Source organism: Aquila chrysaetos, chromosome 18 (assembly GCF_900496995.4).
Source record: "Aquila chrysaetos chrysaetos chromosome 18, bAquChr1.4, whole genome shotgun sequence".
NCBI lineage: Eukaryota > Metazoa > Chordata > Aves > Accipitriformes > Accipitridae > Aquila > Aquila chrysaetos.
In genome coordinates this window covers 4,393,399-4,406,669 of record NC_044021.1, presented here as the reverse complement: position 1 = coordinate 4,406,669, position 13,271 = coordinate 4,393,399, and the positions used below count along the sequence as shown (strand labels likewise).

Here is a 13,271-nt window from a genome sequence, read left to right as displayed (position 1 = left end):
AAACTTCAGATCAATTTTTCTTTTTTTGGTAGGGGCAAAACTATATGTAACATCTCATAGATGAAACTCAAGTAAACACCAATGACTGTAACGCCTGACCTGCTTAATATGGTACGGGAGATACAAGAGACAGGATAATCTAGAAGTCAGGTTTCCTGTAATCTGGTGACGGTTATCGTTCCAGCTTTCATTTCCTAGGACAACATGAACAACACTCGTAAATCACTGTGGTGTATCTAATGCAAGTGGTAATTCGCTCACTGTATTTTTGCTATCAGGTCTGAGTTGATAGTATTGCAGTTTGAAACTATAAAACAAGTTTATGGGGATCTTCACAATATTGATGGCTGCTCCATACTTTTTGAAAGGAAGCTGTCCATAGCCTTGAGGAAGAAAGTCTGCTCCCCAGGTACAAATTTGGACCTGCAAGTTTGAGGCTGGGCAGGGAGGCTGCCTGCAAGCCTGCTCAATTTGCTGCTGGCTTGGAAGTTGCTACAGCTTAAGTGAACCCCAGTAACAGTATGTTTGAAGAACCATCTCAAATCCTCGAGCTGTGGGATGACAGACACCCTGTCAAAGCACAATCCCACTCTCAGGCACATCACAGATGAAGCACTTCACGCCTTCTCTCACTACTCTAGAAGTACTCGCTGCACTGTTTGCAGGAATGGCCCTTTGAACAGTTCAGCCAGCAGAGCAATATGATGAGCAAAACACTGCTAATCAGCTACATCTGGCTTCTACAATGGGTAGTGATTTTTTAAATGAAATCAGTATGCTGAGGATGTGCCAGCTGGACACAGTAAAACAGGGATAGCATTCTGTTAAGCAAAGAAAGAAAAAGAAAGACAGATATTCAGTGAAGTACATTTGACCCTCAGTTTGAAAACACAAAGATGAAAGTAGCTGTTTACAAGAACATCTCAGAAAAAGAGATGTCCAAAGACCTGAAAGTCCAAATTTTCTGGTGGCCCATACAGCCAACTACCCATCTCAACATGTGGTAGATAATTTTACTTTAGGTAGTGCATTCTAAATTAAGTTGGCTATCCAGTGAGCAAGTTGCTTTCAGTTAGGTGCCAAACAACATGAAATCCATAGGGAGTTAGGATGCTCAAGCATTTTGAGAACATACACAGAAAGGAGAATGGTGTTACAAACTAGGCAGGACCCCCCCATTACCCTATTTTTTCATTTTAGGAACCAAACTCTTATATGACATATGAAGCAAAAGACCCTGATTTACTAATGGTGTTATTCAGAACACCGTTTCTCCAAATGATCTCTTGTTAGGCACTATGTGCAACAGACCAAAATGTGAATCAGTGCAGTACGTCGTGGATCGTCATAACCACAGTTTTTGTTGGCTTTCTGGTAATTTTCTTAGACTGCACATGATTAGTGTAAGTTAATGATATATGCAGTCACTTTTTTAGTATAAACAAACACCATTTTAGAGGGAACATCCTTTAACAGGTGGAACTGCCAATCAGCAGTTTCTTAATTTTTTTTTTTTGGTAGAGAATAGCCTCCTCTTTGGCACTGGGAGCATTATCTAAGTGAAAATCATCATTTCATGTCTTAAAACTTTGCATCTGTCTCTGACAATAACTATATTCCCTTGCTCTGCATGCAAAACCATTACCAGTTTGACATGTGATGTCTTTAAACAAACATATGCGATTGTAGGGAAAGGTGAGATTTAGAATGGTCTCTGGTTTTGTAGGTAGCTGAATTCTTAATTTTTTAATGCTTTCATTGTATTCACAAAATAGAGGGGTCATTCTTGTTCCAGTAAAAAGATTTTTGACAGAAAGCTTGAATTCTCAAACTTTGTACACTGGGGTGAAAGTTCACTCCTTATGTAGGATGCTTATGGGATGAAACTCTGACATGCGAGAGACTACTTCAGATACAGAGACTTTAACAGAAGACGTCTTTAAGATCAAGCCTAATAATCTGAGAGAACTTGCACACAGCAGCAGGTGACTGTGAGATGAAACTCAAGGGAAACAAGAATGGAACACGGGAATATCTGAGAATTTCCTCAAGATATTGTACCCTCTGGCAAGTCTGCCAGACCCCAGTGTATGCACGGAATGCCACATCCTACTGACATTGTTACACTGTCAAAGGTATAAAAAAAGAACGAATAGAAAAAACAGACCAGAAAAATTTGCATTATTTTTTCTTAATAAGGGTCACATAATAGACAATGTAAATACCTCAAAGTTCAAGTTCTGTAGAAACAAAACAAAATAACTCCTCCCACTCCATAACATCGCATTTTGTTGCTTTCCAAAAATCCTGACATAAACACTTTTTTCAGCAAGCAAGCAACAAGCCAACCAAGCAAGCAACAAGCCAACCAAGCACTGGAAGAGTTTCGAACCATGACAGGGTACTGCTGTCAGCCAGAAAACAGAATTCATCATGAATTAATAAAAAAGGGGGGGTGGAGAGGAGATACTGTCAGTAGGTTTTAATCATTTACAATGAAGTAATAGAAAAAAAAAAAAAAACCAAACAGCAAGAGAATAGGAACTCTAAGATTTTTTCATCTGATACTGCAAGTAATGTAGATGTACTCTGTACTCTATGGGTCTGATGTTCAGGAAGCTTTACTGTCCAAAATTTGAGTGTACCAGGAATTCTCTGGGATACTTAGCACTTCTAAAACCAGGCTGTTTCTCTCCTTTCACTGTCCAAACACACTGGCCTCCTGTAATATCCTAAAAATGAATAGCTGAGATTGACATATCCCATGCTCTGGCTGCTTTAATTCTTTTTCTTCTGTGTTGTGGAAGCCAGTGTTGAGTGACAGAAAGTTAAATTTGGGTCCAGATTAAATTTAATCAATCTTAGTGTTAATCTCAAATTTAACACAATCACTTTCCAGGAAAAAAATAATTTTATCTCTAATACTAGGTCCCAATTAAAATAACCTCTCTGGCTTGAACGGCAACATTAAAGATGAGAGACCCAACTCGTATGCTTTGCTTGGCTGGTTATCTAAGTCTTTCCACTGGCACTTTCTCAAACTGACAGCAGTGGAGGAAGGCAGAGGCAGCAACAATATTCTGGGGTTTGCTGTCAAGATGGGAGACAGAAGAAAGCAGCACGCGGTGCCATGAAAAGGGTTGAATGTGGTTGGGAACCACTGGTGTATAACTGGTCCTGACTGAAATGTTTCATAAACATACTTAACTCAAGAAATATTCTGTAATTTCCTCAAATATGGCCCCTGCCCCCATACCTCTCTCATTATGTACTTAACACACAGTGAAAGCATCGCCCTTTCACTTGTGCAGCAAGAGGGTCTTGACATGTGAAATCTTTGGACACTATTGCAAAGTTACATGCACATGTGACCCTCCTGCCAGAATGCAACTTGCAGCAACAAGGATACGGTTTAAATTTAAAGGAGTTTTTAAAGGAATACTGGCTTGGCCCTCCTCTGGGGCAAGGGGAAAATGCCTGAAGTATAACCGCAATGACAATTTACTTTTTTGTTTCTGCTGAAGACAACTGCTAAAGCTGCCTAGTTGTTATCCTGGATGAGTAGCAAGGTCCAGTGTCAGCTCAGAGAATCAGTAGCCATGATATTTTCCTGTAGTGGGTCCTGCTACCTGCCATGAACTGTCCTGCCCTCAGCCAGTCACGCATCAATCCACCCCTCTTTCTAACACCAGTGATAACTTCCCCGCCGCTCTGCTCACAGTTTGTTATTTCAGCTCTTTAGAAAGTGTGGATAACACGGAGAGCTAAATACAGTCTATCAGGAATCTCCCTTAAGGTGATTCTTCAGCAGCTGCTTTCATTTCTCAGCTCCCAGGAAACTCATAAGAAGCCTTTTCTGTGCCAGAACTTGCCAAACACACGCAGAAAAACACCTCGCGTCCCTTTCTCTCCTCTCCTCTGTCCACTTTAACCTTTGCACTCCAACACTGGAAGCATCTCCTGCACACCAGGGGATGCGCTCATCTCGGGCATGGTTTGGGTTAATTGGCCTGGACTTCTGCATACTGCTACAGCCTTTCTCTGCTGCCTTTTCAGCAAAAACTCCTCTCAAACTTCCTAATGCATGCAAACCCAGTATATTTTAGACTTGCCCATTGTTCCCCCTTGTCTCCCCCTCACCCCCTGAGATGGAGACAGAACACTGCTTTTTTTAGGTTTCTCTGCCCTCTGGTATTTGGGCAAGGTGAGGAAGTGCAATGCAAGGGGTTAATTTTCACTTTAGGCCTCAGCCAACAGGCTTATATATATATTTTACAACTTGCAGGTTTCCCCCGTGAGAATAAGCTGACGTAAATGGCATTTTCTGCAGCCATCCAGGTCCTCTAGAGCAGTGCTCCTGACGGCTCAGCCCAAGAACCCGAGAAAAGATGGAAAATGCCCCCCACAGCAGAGAGAGGGGTAGGAACAGATCTGGGTCTTTGACCACAGCTACAAGAGAAAATAGGAGAGAAGGTGGAAAGGCGAGCTACATAAAGTGCATGACTTCAGGCAGCAGGATGCTGGGCAGTAGAAACGGTGAGAGGAGAATGTGGACATTGTCTGGTGCTGGGAAAAGCAAGTAATGACCAGTCAATCAAAGTGCTGAGAAAGCCTCGTCACAACACAGTACCAAGAAGGATAGAAGAAATTTGGATAATGGTGTGGAAGGAGTCAAATTTATACTGAGGATGGGGAAGAGCTGAGCACTTCGCTGTTTCTCCCAGAAAAGCGATGCATTCACATTGCATGTGATTCTTGCACGACTGCCCTCAGCACGGGCACCGAAGACCATAGTACCTGCTTGGGGCAACTAGGCAAACCAGCCCTGTGTCAGGAGCTGAAGAGCCACCAGCCCAACCCCAGCCCGACCCAACACTCAGGGCCTGAGCTCCTGCCACCCCTGCTCCACTTCTCCTGCCTAGACCGACTCACTGATCCTTCCCCCAGTGCCTCTCCCTCTTGCTTGTAAAGAGATCTTCTCAACCTCTTTTATAAAGGCTAATAAAGGAGGTGATGCTGAATGGATCCATGGCTTCTCATTTGGAAGGAAAAGCACTGCAAGCACAAAAATGTCAGGGAAGAGGCGGGGGGGGCAGGTGACGCCAGGTCTGTTGGTCTCGGCTCCGTTTGCTACGTCCCTGATGTCCCAAGGAGATAGTAGTTGTCAACTGAAGCAATAGGATGGGGCTACACGGCTGTGCACAGACACAAAAGCTCTCAATCTTTGTGCATTAAAAAAGAAAAAGGAGAGAAGCTACTGAACTCCTCATTTTCTCTGGCACTTTATGAACCCCAGGGCTGGCAAAGACAAGTGTTGGGTGCTTTTGGCTTATAAGCAGGAAAAAACAGAACACTATCCCAATGAGTAATGTACCTAGATTAATTACCGCTAAGAGGCAGAGGGTGAGGGAGGAGGAGGAAGGGAAAAGGAGGGAGATAAGGGGAGAGAGAGGGAGAATATGTAACAGCGGCAAGCTCTCTCTTCCTGAGTAAATTTATGCAAAATCAGAATACTTTCTGTACCTCCAGAGCTTCTGAAGTGGTTATCCAGGAGTTGTTTTCTTTTCAAGAGGCCTATCCATAGTGTATGTTAGAGGTTATGTTTTACAGCATTATTGCAGAAGATAGCACCTAATTTTTCTACCTTTTTTATTTATTTACCCACACAGAAGAGTCATGCACCCTGTCCACAGATTGCAACCTGAAACTTCCTAAGTGGATCCATGATTTCAAGTGAACGGACACACTGCTCTGTGCCTCACCTTAGGCCAACCTGCAGGGGGAATCAACAAGTCTGTGTTACAGAAAGGTTCAGAAATCAGGACTATTTCTCCTCCCCCAACATCTTCTGCAGTGCTTCATTTAAAAACTTTCTAAATAAGTGGAGGTTCAGTATCTCTTTGGAGAAACTATTCCCAGCTTAGTAATAGTAGATACCAAAACAGTTTTCCTCTGCCATCTCTTCTGCTTCCCTACATCACTTTCATCCCTTAAAAAAGAATCTCAGATCCTGCCTAATTTCTGAGAAGGTATTATGTATCCTCTCCAAGTAGCTAGAAATTGATGCTTTGAAACCCAGGTTAAAGACCTGGCAGAAGTATCATATATTGCCAGATAAGTAAACTGAATCAGTCACCTCAGAAAGTCTACACAGTTTATGGCATGTCTAACTCACTACAGTATCTGAATCCAAACAAGAAACCTGAAGCCACATCACTCACAAGCTGAGAATGAGAAAAAACATTTAGCAGTTGATACATATCTGGATTATTTCTTCCAGGTCTGATTAAAGAAATATAAAACAAACCAAGTCTGCTTTCAGGTCCAGCTGACACCCAAGTGAAGATGTTGGCAGGAGAGCCTGTCATGAGATCCTGGTAACCCCAGCTCCAACTCCCAGTGCTGCCTGGGCTGGTTTTCTGGGATTCATTTTGTTCCTAAAACAAGTTATCTTGTTCTTGCATTGAGACTCTCGCTTTAGAGGCCAGTGGGATTCCTCCCCGCCCAGCCTTTCCTGGGACTGGGAGGAGACGAAGCAGTGACATGACGGTGTAGGATATTAATGCGGCCGTGATCTCAACACCACGCAGCTCAGAAAGGGGACAGGTAAGCACTGCTGGCTGTCTCGGCCTCTCTCAAGGATCGGGGGAAGGAGGAGGAGGGCAGCTCTGAGGAGGAAGGCTCCAGTGCTGGGAGCAGGGAGCAGGAGCGGGGACAGAAGGGACTCGGGAATGGTATATGCTTGCTCAGCACATGGCAGCAGTTGTGCTGCTCAGACTCCGGGATGACAATTCTCCCCCTGTGCCACTGCAAAATAAAATTACCGTCTGCTTCCTCTTCTGCCTGACTGATTTATACACGTGTAACCTTAGAGCTGTCAGGCTCCATTGCAAATAATGAGATCCTGACAGATGAGAAAGTTTCACCGTGTCCCTTTCCGAGGGTGCAGCTGCCAATCAGTGGAACTCCAAACCTCCCAGCCTCGTCATTAGTAATACTGGAGGTGCTACCAAAATCTTTGGCAACATGTTTTGGATAAATTTCAATCATCTCTGCTGCTGACTCAGTGCTTATTTCTCCACTTCCACCGTGGTCCCTCACCCACCCACTTCTACACACACAGCCGTGACATATGGCCTGAATTATACCTCCCTTTCGATGCAGGATTTAATCATTTCGCCTGCCCAGCAGCCTGTCATGGATCAGCCACCAGAATGAATCACCTGCTGGGGACTACGGAGATCACACCTGAGCGTGCCAGCCTATGCCATAGGGATGGCAGGGCCAAGCAAACTCAACAGCTGCCTCCCTGTGGGAAGCATAAAAGGAAGACAGAAGTTAAATGATACCTTTATCCACTGCCCCAACAGATTCAACTTGCTCGAGAGAGTCACCTAACTTTGTTTCCCCCACCATTTACAGGGTTTTTTGAGTTCAAAAGACTTCTTTTCGAAGATTGGCTACCAAAATAAAGTTGTGGCCAGGCTGCTCCTTTTACAAATGGACAGCACAGCAGATCAGCCTTGAAAAACGAACAGGATAAAGAAGAAGTGAACAGTTATTTAGGTTTATAAATGTCAGTGATTCCTGAGGGGACTGCATGAATATGTGTGTGTCAGACGTTTTTGAAGATTCTCAGCCTGTACTATTACAGTCACCTCTTGGGTACACCTATATCTTTTCCTCTCTTTTCCCTCCTTTTACTCATCTCTTCTCTGGGAAAAGAGGCAGAAAGGAGCAGTTGCAAGTACTAAATTGCAGATCTGGGACCTAAGAGGAACACCAGTACAGGGACAAAAGAATGGTTTGGGCAGGGAAGAGAGATAAAAGTCCGTGGCCTTTCACTGAATGAGATGACACTGTTCATCTTTGTACAAATACATTGTAGAAGCACAAATGAGGATTGCCTTCAACTGTTTATGAGGCTCCATTCGTTAGTGTGGGACACCAACCACATATGCGTTCTCTAACACTCCCAAGCAATAAAACAAAAAGGGGACAGGGTGCCAAATTCAGTGAAATGGTTTAGAAGTAAATTAAGCTTAAAATACCTCAGAGTGCTGCTGCTTGCCTTATATGAGAATTCCTCAGGCATTTAATCAATCATATATACCACAAATCTTGCTAGGTAACTCAAAGCACAGGTCCAGTTGCTCATTCTAGTGTTGTCTGCAGTGATCACAGAGGACACTCACTGACATTTGCCCTCTCACCACAGCCATCACGGTAGCAACAGCGCAACAGATGCTGAACACAACTGACAAATACGACATCCCAAGGAAACGCTTCCTGGGTTATCAACTGACTCAGCAGAAATCCATAAAGCGCTCCAGTCTTGGGTTTTTTCCTCACGTAGGAAACAAGGACCATCACAGGATGGTTGGGACTCCTCTGAAATAGTTCAGCTGGGCTGGGTTATTAGACAGAAGCATCCTGCGGGAAGTCTCAGAGTGGAGCTCAGATTGTCACTGCTGGTAGCTACTAGTGGAGCAAAAAATGTATTTGACAGTAGAAACCTACTCTAGGAGCTGGTGGCTCCTACCAGTGGCATAACCTCCCGCAGGAAGACCTCTGCTTCTTCCTGATTTCCTCTTGGAGGTCACAATCTCCAGGCAGAGTAACTGCTGTGCAGGAGATTCCCTCCATCTGACACTTGATGAGCTTGGTCCTTAATAGTAGGTCCCAACACGAGACTTAGCAGTCTGTATCAAAAAACCCAGGACTCTGCAGAAATACTCCAGAATTGCAGAGATTTTAATGGAAGAAGTCGTCCATCCTACATTCAGCAAACAAAAATGAAAATTATTTTAGATCAAGCAATTTCATCTGTCCTACTCAGCTTCTGTGCCTGTGGCTGAGGCAGGCATCTAGAGCAATCACAAGCGTAGGTATGAGCTAGAACAGCATGCAAGGACCAAGGAGCAAAGCATCCCTCTAGAAAGCCACTCTTGGGCACAGAGAATAATTCCTTAAAGGTGGAACAGTCTGGTTCCCTATCTGAGGTGATCAGTCATAGATATTTGGGAGATGCACTGAGTCTTATGGAAAGCACTATATTGACCAGAAAAATGAGGCTTGCCAGCTTTACCAATGGCTCTAAGACTCTGCAAACTTGGTTTACTTGCAAACTGTGTTTTATGTCACCAGGCTTCCTATAAGACTTGCGGATGTAATACAGCCCAGAGTCTGCTTTGAGGCTTCGAGATTTGCTACACCCAGACACAGATTCAATCATCTATTTATAAATTCTGTAATGTTTGTGGCTAGTCTCATTTCAGCAGCCACTTAATTAAGCATGTTCAGTCTTTTATAGAGCTTAGAGGCTGGGATCCAAGCTCCTAAGACCACTTTTGAGAAGGCTGGAATAGTCTTGCACATGCAAAGATAAGGAGATGGCAGTCCAACCAAGTGACTCAAGTATTATGTAAACCGCTGACTGTTTGGACTCATTTTCAAGAGTCTCTGTCCCTTATCATTAGCAATATTCAAATTAAGTCAAAACACTTACAATGCTCTTGCATTTCTCTCAGACTAAATAGATTTCGGGCACTGCTCTACTGGGAATGAAGCTAAACATTAAACAAGTTAATCTTCATCTAAATGGGTTGTAAAGCAGCTTTTCTCCATAAAAATGTAAGCTACTTAAGAAATAAAGCGTTCAGGTTAATACCATGTCTGCATGTCCACATACTTCTGTCACAATCTATACATTTGTTTGCAGTTTTATAAGAGTCAATGATATGTTAAATATGTAATAAGAGCAAAACATCATCTCATGTCATCACTTCTCCAGTGCAAATTCTTATGCATCGTAACAAGAAATTCTGCTTACAGTTTGAGGGTACCAGCTAGGTCTATGGTTTTCAGTGATGTGTTCTCTCTGAATCACAACCATCTTCTCTGGCCTTAAAAAAAAATGTTTAAGAGATTGAGTATGCTTAATAATACATAGCAAAGAGAGGATTTCATGGCAGGGGGTGGTAGCCAGACAGATGTGATATAAAAATAAGTATTGTATGCTCTTGAGGAATAAACCAAGTATCTAAGACAGCTCGGCTCAGCTAGACTTTATCAGCTCCTCAGGATGGAAAAGATGTGTCCAGGGGGATCTCCACAGAAGGGATGCTTTTCTGTTTGTGATCTCCACCCATCCTGCATTAAGTCACCACAGTAACTTGCCTTCTTTTGCTCCAGGGATTGCCTACAAAAAAACAGAAGGAAACCCTGGCCTAAAGATTGTGCTGCCATCTGGGAGCACGCTGTGGGGCAGCAGTCTGCTACTTTAATTACATCTATTTGTTTAAAAAAGACCATACTGCTCCTTAAACAGATCAAATCCCTTCAGTTTATCCATCATGTAGGCTACTTACATGGCTAAGACTGGCCCAGACCTGGACTATAAGTTAATGCTGCCCTAATTTTCCCCTTAGGGCTTTGTCTTCAGGCTGCCTTACCTCCCACTATCCCGAGAGCGCCTATATTTCTTACTGTCCTCAGTCTCTCAAGCAGCACAGCTCCCAACTGTAAACAGGCTGTAAGAGCCCAGCTGGCTCAGCAGAACTGGGATCCAGGAATTGCTATCTGCTGTGCAAAAGCCAAAAACAGCTTTGGGCAACGTAACAGAAGGGACCAGAGCTGCTCTCAGACTGCACCATTACCCTGTTGCACTATTGAAATCCAGAGATCCCACTGAGGAAATGCTTGTAAGAAACGCTACGGGGTGTTGGGGGGGGGAAATCTCATGTTTGCGGACATAGATGCCTTCAGGTTTTCTTTTCAGGCATGAAAGAAAATCTGCTCTTTTGATTTCTGCATGGCAGGTACTGAAGTAACAACAGAGTACTCTGGTGCAGCATGGTGCTCTTTTCATGTACTTTATTAGCAGAACCTTTCTGTGCAACTTCCCTTTTCTATGTAACCTGTGCCAGAGTTTTCCTCAATCTATTTGAATGACAAGTACAATATCAGATAAGGCACGGTCATATCCTTTTACCAGCAATTAAAGGCCATAAGCACTAATAATTTAGTAGACACCTAAAGTTTTCTTTCCTGACTTGGTAGCGCAGTTGACTCCTCCTGCACAGAGTCCATTTCACTCATAAACCATAAGACCTACTTCGTAGCTTTTTTCTCTTTTGGTACAGGTTTTACAGCCACATGAAACCTCACCAAATCATTCCTGCTCACTCCTAATTAAAAAAAACCCCCAAACTTCTTTAAGGCTGTCTGTAATATCCCCAGAGGCATAACCTTTACTGTGCCTCTACTGCCTAGGGCAGCGTTTGCAGCTCATCCTAGGAATTCGTTTAAGACACAGCAGCACCATCTACCGAGACTAACCTCTGTGAGTCCTACTGCGCCTTGCAAAGTATTCGAGGAAAAAGGTATATTCAGCTGGTATAAGTACTACGTTATTAGCGACAACGTGCTGAGTAAAAAGGAAAAGGAAACTTATTTCATCTTGCCATGAAAACTGTTAATCTTTACCGATGATTGTTGCTTTTCCAAAGCTGAGGAAAACACTGCTCTCATCTCAGCACTCAAGGTTAAGAACAAAGTCAGTTATTCATCATATAAATGATATTTTGTGGGTGAGGTGCTTAATTTGTACTGCTGCACACATGTATTAAAACAAAGGGGGAAATCAGCATAGTTGTTCCATCCTTGTAATATAAAGCAATCTCCTACTGAGATATCCAATCATTTAAGCAAGTTTTCCACTCAAGTAAATACTTAAGAAACTACACTTTTTCTGGGAAGGTGGTGGTTTGAATCAGCTGCTTTGTAGACTAGATTCAGGTGACGCATGATAGTGAAGTGTCTGATGGCATTCAGCCCTAGATACTGTATTAGCTTAAGATTTCAAAGCATTTTTCATCACCCTTTTATGGCTTACAATGCAATTTCTCTTCGTCCTATATCAAATAATCAGCCACAACTGTGGCAAGATGATCTTTTAGTATTCTTTTTTTAATCTCATATATATTATTTCTAGGCACCCAGCTTAATATGTCTTGACACTGTCTTTGAGTCAGTGCCTAAAAATGCACACTCTGCCTGGCTGGCTGCCCGGATGGTTTGCTTAAATCTGCTTTTAAGAAAGACCGAAGACATTGAGATTCTGTCTCACTTAAACAAATAAATACAGTCTGCTTTGTAGAAAGCAGATACTGTGTACTTCCTCTTCCTCTTTTCGTTCCTGTTTAATAGGATCTGGAGACTGATTAAAGAAAAAAAAGTCCTAGAAGAGGTCTTGAAGGAGATAAAGCTAGATTTGTATCTATAGCAGGTTCTACGGAACTTCGCTGTCTCTGCTCACTGCTTTTCTGTGGCTTAACGGACCTTAGGCTACAGCAATAAACTGATACATACTGATATACGGTGTTCAAGAGATGTCCTCTTTAATCAAACAGCTGAAAATGGATCAGCAAAAAGGGAACCTGGGCCAAGAATGTAATCCCACCTCCTTTTGCATTTCCAGATGCATTGCTTGCATTTGTCTGGACCTTGGGTATGGTCAGCTGCAAATCTGAATCTGCATTTCAACATTCAATCTCACCTCACTACCTCACTTTCCTGCCTCCTACCAAGGTTTTTTTTAACATTTGGACCTGAATTTTAAGGATCAAGCAATGTTAATTAAGTAGCACAACATAGCTAGGATGACACTATAAAATCTCTGTAGTTTCATATATAGCATTTTAATAGACGTACGGTCATGATCATTTGCTTAGCAAACGTTACAGGAATGATACAACACTTGCGTGCAAATTGCACTAAGAGACTATTCAAATTTGATTTATCTGTTAGGTTACTAGACCGAGGACAGATATCAAGGGCTGCCCCGGTGCAAGGACACAGGCTGGTCCCTGCCTGGCCGGGAGCAGCTCCGCGGGAAGGGACCTGGGCGCCTCGGCAGGCACCAGCTGGGCACGAGCCAGCGGTGGGCCCCGGCTGCGGGCACGGCCAGCAGTGCCCTGGGAGGTGTTCACGGGGACACGGCCAGGACATCAACGGGAGGGACTGTCTCCCTCTGCTCGGCACTTGTGAGATTTCGTTTAGAAAGCTGTGTCTGATTTGGGGCCCCCGATACAGGATGGACGTCGATAAACTGAAGCAAGTTCAGTGTTTTGGGGCTGCAACATTGTCCTATGAGGAGGGCTGAGGGACTGGGGCTTTTTCAGCCTGGAGAACAGAAGGCGTTGGAGGGACCTGGTAGCAGTTTTCCAATACATACAAGGAGGTCGTTGAGAAGATGGAGTCAGGCACGT

At 43.4% G+C, this 13,271-nt stretch overlaps 1 long non-coding RNA gene across 1 annotated transcript in view; it reads right to left on the bottom strand.

Annotated features, from left to right (window-relative positions):
- LOC115353077 overlaps positions 1-13,271 on the bottom strand; it is a 145,172-nt gene that overhangs the window by 1,737 nt on the left and 130,164 nt on the right. The window contains exon 5 of the long non-coding RNA XR_005930847.1: positions 9,833-9,905. This is a non-coding gene — a long non-coding RNA (uncharacterized LOC115353077). The remainder of the gene's footprint in view (positions 1-9,832; positions 9,906-13,271) is intronic.